Below are 6,000 nucleotides of genomic sequence, written 5' to 3'. Positions count from 1 at the left end.
ATTGTTAAATGAAAGCGGAGGGATGAGCATAATGGCCCCCATTTGAGTGGAAAAGGTGGTTTGTAGGTAAGGATATGTCATGTTAATGACAAAAGGGGTTAATATCCTGACTGGAAGAGCTGTAAATATTGGCTTGATATAGATTTGGGATTTCAATGCAATTTCTCCTATTATCTGTTTTTTTTATAGTCGTCCTTAGATTTTCTTATATTTAAAACAACTGATGAGAAGTGATGAAGTTGACCGTGGCTTAAGGTAAAAAAACAAAAGAACAATAGTCGAAAATCCATTTACCTGATTGTGAATGCCCTCATTTACCACACAGCCTGTTGCTATGGCTACAATTCTCAGTCACACTTGGAGTACTGCAGATGCTTGGAGCTGTCAGTCAGTGACAACAGCCAAGAAGCTGAAACACAATCAAGCTTATCTGTTTTCTTGTGATGGGATCTCAGGTTTGTGGTGTAAAATAACCGGTTTGATGTAAGGCATCCTGGCACGGTCAACAATCAAACTAAAAAGGCAACGAATGAGTCACACAGGAATCCGTGTTGAATTTCAGCAGAATTTTTACGAAGTTGGTGGTCTCTTTCTTGGTAATGTCACTTCGTGGTGGCAGCCAAGAACTTGTGGTCGGCTTGATCACACATGCAGACAATTCCGCAAGGACTCATTTGAATACAATAGCTGCAAGACTTGTTTTGTTAATGATTTATATATATATTTTTTTTGCATGAGCAAATGAAAATAAATCTTGCACATTTTATGACTCATGACAATATCCACATTCAAGAGTGAGTTTTCTACATGTTTAAGGATTTTATTAATATAATATATTGTGTTGAACATATCCACAATTATCTGTATATTTCAATATACTGCTCTAAGGTATCACGCTCAAGCTGGACCGATTTCAACCTTGAGACGAACTTGAGTTTCAGGACCCAGTACTCACAGGAGCAGTATGCTTTAAGCGGGGTACATGTATGCCTATTGATTTTTAATAACTTAACCAATTTTTGAAATGTGCGAGACCACTGTATGGTGGAGCCGAGATGACCAACACAACACATCACACACACAATGATATCTTCACCGATAATTGTAAATCTCCTCCTAAACCTGAGCCATATCGATCTGTTTCACCTCACAATCAGAGTCCGTGGACAGACTGGACAGACAAATAAGGATTTGCCATTGTAAATATTGAACAGGTTTAACATTTACGATTGTTGACCCTGACCCTTTTACGAGCAGATTGGAGAGGAAAAATCATTCTGAACATAACAGGACAATCAGTCAGGAAACTTTTCTACAAACACCTTTTCACTGCAGCCACTTAATGGCAGAGCACTTCAGCACAGTCACTTACAGGACCCAGTACTGTAAGTGACTGTGACTGAAAAAAAAAAAACAGTCACTGCTAGTGAAGTTTTATACTATCAAGGTTTGACAACAATGCTAACTAATTTTGCACCTTAAGTACTCACACACTGTCATTTTAATTGGATCACAATTTGAAGAACAGGCTCACTCTCTGCATTTGTGATATGGTGTTGAAAGTCATGCCAACAACATACAGTAAGATAGCACTTACCGACAGATTCATTATTGAGTATCTGTAAATTTGCTATCACTTTCATATCATTTTTCATATTTAAGTATCCTGTAGTGCGACTGGTTGTTTGTTTGTATGTGCCCTGCGATTGGCTGGCAACCACTTCAGGGTGACAGCTGGGATAGGCTCCAGCACGCCTGCGACCCGCGTGAGGAGAAGCGGCTCAGAAAATGGATGGATGGATGCGAGTATCCTGTAAGCTTACCATTACCTTATCCTTAGCTGTTCCTATTTTGCTGTTGAAAAGCTGCTGAACTCTTCAAATGTTCTTTCAAACATCACCTTCGGTGAGAGCAAAATAAATGTACATAAAAGTAGTTTCAAACAGGCAAAAAGTCATGAATCCTGAAAAATGATTCAGCTGTGACATCTCAGTGGTGACATGACATCTACTTTGTTATCAGTGCCATTGTTAAACAGCATTGGCTGTCATCACAGAGTCAGTGTAAATTGAAGCGTATCATCGCGTTCAGTCTTCAGTCCCAGATGAACCTCAGTGGTTCAGTCAATGCAGAGGACATTGCTTGAACAAAACAACATGATTTCTGGAAGCACATTAGTGTTTACTGCAGTGAAGATGCATTTGGTAGCCAACAACATCGCACTGAGAGGCCAAACGCTAATAGATGTATCTTTTAAACACTGGCAAAACTAGTGTGTTAGAAGCATTGTCTGGTCACTTTACTGTTTGTATATGCACTGTACAATAGAGTTAAAACAACATAGTGTGTTCTAAGAGACCACGTACACAACCCAAAATACATGTGGCAATGACAATAATCCCATTTTTCATATTAGTTGACAGTGTAGCATCACAAGGATTCGGGCCGAATTTGAGCATTTTGCCCCTACTGAATAAATTCAGCTTATCAGAATCAGAATCATCTTTATTTGCCAAGTATGTCCAAAAAACACACAAGGAATTTGTCTCCGGTAATTGAAGCCGCTCTAGTACGACAACAGACAGTCAATTGACAGAGAGCACTTTTGAGACATAAATACATTGAGAAAAACAGTCACTGAGCAATAAAGGGTTGATAGTTATCTGGTAATGCCGGTAAATTATTATTTTTCTTGTGTGACAATTGTGCAAAAAGATGCGGAGTCCTCTAACACTTAGAGCAGTCCGAATGACTAATATTGCAATAGTCCGGTGCAATGACCATTATTTTTTTTTTCCAGACTGGCTTTAGAAAACCTGAACTTCATGAAACATGTTTCCAAACTGACCTTTGCCACTTACCTACTGCTCTGCTAGTTTCTGTCCTGTAAGTGACTGTGCTGAAGCGTTCTGCCCTTAAGTGGCTGCAGTGAAAAGCTGCAGCAATCCAGGAAAAATGCTGATCTTCCCCCAGCATAACTTTTAAGTCACTACTGATTCTTTATCACAGTCCCTTGACAGTAGGTGCTCATGTGCTTTAATCAATAAGGAAATAAAATAACTCCACTCCAAAAATGGATTGCATCCTGCAGTATCCTTGCAGCAGTAACTGATTGGCTGCAATGCAAATTAGATGAAAATTCCATTCAAATTTGTCTTGCTGTAACTGTGAGCAATATTACCTGAAACGTTGGGGAAGAAGTGTAAAAACTGCAAAGGAATAAGAAATTGTAATGAAAAACGACTTACCTTGGTTACTTTCAGTACTACCTTCAGTAGTTCAGTATATATATTTAATATTATGCATGTTTAAGAGTATAAAAGTGTTTAAATCAGGAATTGACAACATTTTTTGTTTAAAAAGAAAAATATTTTCACCCAAGCCAATACAAGACGACAAAATGCTGAGTAAGTCTGTCAGCTCCTATAACTGCCTGCTGTATTTTTCGTTTATTTTTACTTTTGTAATATTTAGTGAATGCCCAATTCCGTTCCCGCCCTGGCTCAGTTGGTGGCGCACCGGAAATGACGTAGAAGGAAATGACGACACGCCAATGAGGCATTTTGCCGAGCAATAGGCAGAGTGTGGTTGTAAAACACTCACAAAAAATATTATTTTGCGTTTCTGTAGCATAAAATAATCATACAATAATTACTGTGAAAAGGAAACAATAATAAACATTTTTGACTTTCACACTTTTCAAGAAGCCGTTGGCTGCCAGCAGCGGTGTGGGTGTTCATGTGTTCACAATCCAGCACTCCTCTCGTCCTTACTGATCTGTATTTATTACTTTTGTTGATCTAATTTCTTAACGTGTGTGTGTAATTTAACTTGCTAGTGGCCCAGCGATGTGGTTTGCGAGAACTTTTATCCACTTGATTCTAACTTTGAGTTACATGGCGCCGTTTTCGCAATGCCCAAAAATCTGGAAAACTGAAATGGTGATAAACAGTTCAACATTTTACCTCCACAGTTGAGTACTAAATAGTACTGATGAAAAAGGTAATAAAAAAAAAGGTTCGGCAAACTGTGGTGAGGAGTATTCTGCAAGTTACAGAAAGGTTGAGAATAGAAGGAAAATCCCTTGGAACCAAAAATAAATCTTCATGAATCCAAAAATAAATCCTCATTATTACCTTACAAATGTAATAATTGCTGCTCTTCATCATTTTATTCCTTTCAACCCATAAAACAGCTTCAGAATTTCCCCGATAAAAGGCTGCGCACACTTTAGCTTCATCCTCTGCTGAGTTTTCTTATTTCCCTTAAAGCACTCTGATCCGAGCTTTGTTTTGTTACTGACAACATGAGGGAAGTGGATTCAGCTGTGCATGTCACTCTTGTGCATTGTCACTAAATGATTTGCTGTGAAAGCAGAAGGGAAATCATTGAACAAATCTCCAAACGATTCCCATGCCCTACATTGCTGATTGGTAATGAAAGTTATTATGATTTTTATAGACAAGAAAATAAAGCTATGTGATACTGAATGACTGGCCTTATCTTTGCTATGGCAACAATGGTAGTAAAACTTTGCTGTTCACCTGAGTCAGCACATTATTATCACGTTGATAATTAGAGCAACAAAAGGGAAAGGGACAAGGACAGAATTAGTTTATCTAATTCTTTTCTCTTGTGTTGTCACAAGGGGCCATCAGAACCAGACAAATGGCCCTTTTTTTAGTCAGACAATAAATGTGATCCGCGTCCTGCGCTGCGGGACTTGAATCGACACATTCCCTCTCTCCCTTGTTCAAAGCAGCACTGGAGCTCCTTTCAACATTTTTCAGAGCGTCTCTACACCTTTGAAGGCAGGCATCCATAATGAGTGGTGTCAATTTTAAGCCCAATTAGAGTGTTTATCTCAGCTTAGTTCACCTATGGTGTTGCCTTTGCCTCTTGTGGGGTGCTGATGAATTTTTATGAAGGACAAACACTGTACTTCAGATAAAAAACGTTTATCTTGTGCTGGGATTTAAGGCTTTAGAGCTGGAATTATTTCTCCCCAATTTGTTTGTGCTGTGTTAACATCAAGCGTGGCGCAGACTCGCTATGGTGTGGCATTGGCGGGGGCTGGTAATGCATGTTTAGATGGGTCCCTCAGAGCTTTCATGTGGAAAATGGAATAAATGGTGCACATCGCATATCAACGAATGGCACCTTGATGAGACCTGTCAGATAGAAAGTGACACAAACATGAAAGCTACACGTGTCAATCAAGGCTCTTCAAAGCTTGTCACAAACATGAAATATGTGAACATGCAGATCTGTAGGATTTGTTGCTGCCAATGTTACTATGCACTGACGGATGAACAATTTCTTCCATGGCAATTCCAACATTGGCGCAAATAGAATGCAGAATGCCGTGGGCTGTTTTTGTGCAATAGGCGCTTTGTTATTGTAGCACTGAAGTGGCTGTTATGCCAAAGAGCCCGTGCACAGCAGCAGGACGATGGAGCCGTTTCCCCTGACACTGATCTATGGCGCCGATTCAGGGAACCCTCGGCTTGGACATGCAACATTTAAATGAAGTCATTAACATTTAAATTCTCTTTCTTCCAGGGACAATCCGTCCTGACATCCGCATGGCCTTTCTGCAAGTTGGTGGAACATAAATATGGAAGCTGCCAAAGGGGTGTGAAAACTTACCTGTCAGCTTTTCACCAGAAATCTTTTGGAGGCCTCTTTTGTGCTTTTATATGATCTTGTAACAACTCATCATGTAAAAAATGACCCAACATTTTTTTTTTTTAAAAAGAAATCATTGCACACTGAGCAATGACAATAAACATTGCAATCCCCCCCATCCCCCCCCAAAATAACCCAACAACAACAAAAAACACAATAATTAATAAGTATTCCATGGATTCGGAGCTGCAGCAATATCTTGCCAATTTAGGTGCTAAACCAGCACTATTATGTTTCTTGTGTATGTAAAATTGGGACTAGTGGGTTAGTGGTGGGACTTGAATGTCTCATCTTCAGACAAAATTGCTAAAG

Source organism: Phyllopteryx taeniolatus, chromosome 11 (assembly GCF_024500385.1).
Source record: "Phyllopteryx taeniolatus isolate TA_2022b chromosome 11, UOR_Ptae_1.2, whole genome shotgun sequence".
In the NCBI taxonomy this organism is placed as follows: Eukaryota; Metazoa; Chordata; class Actinopteri; order Syngnathiformes; family Syngnathidae; genus Phyllopteryx; species Phyllopteryx taeniolatus.
Note: the sequence above shows the minus strand (reverse complement) of the source record.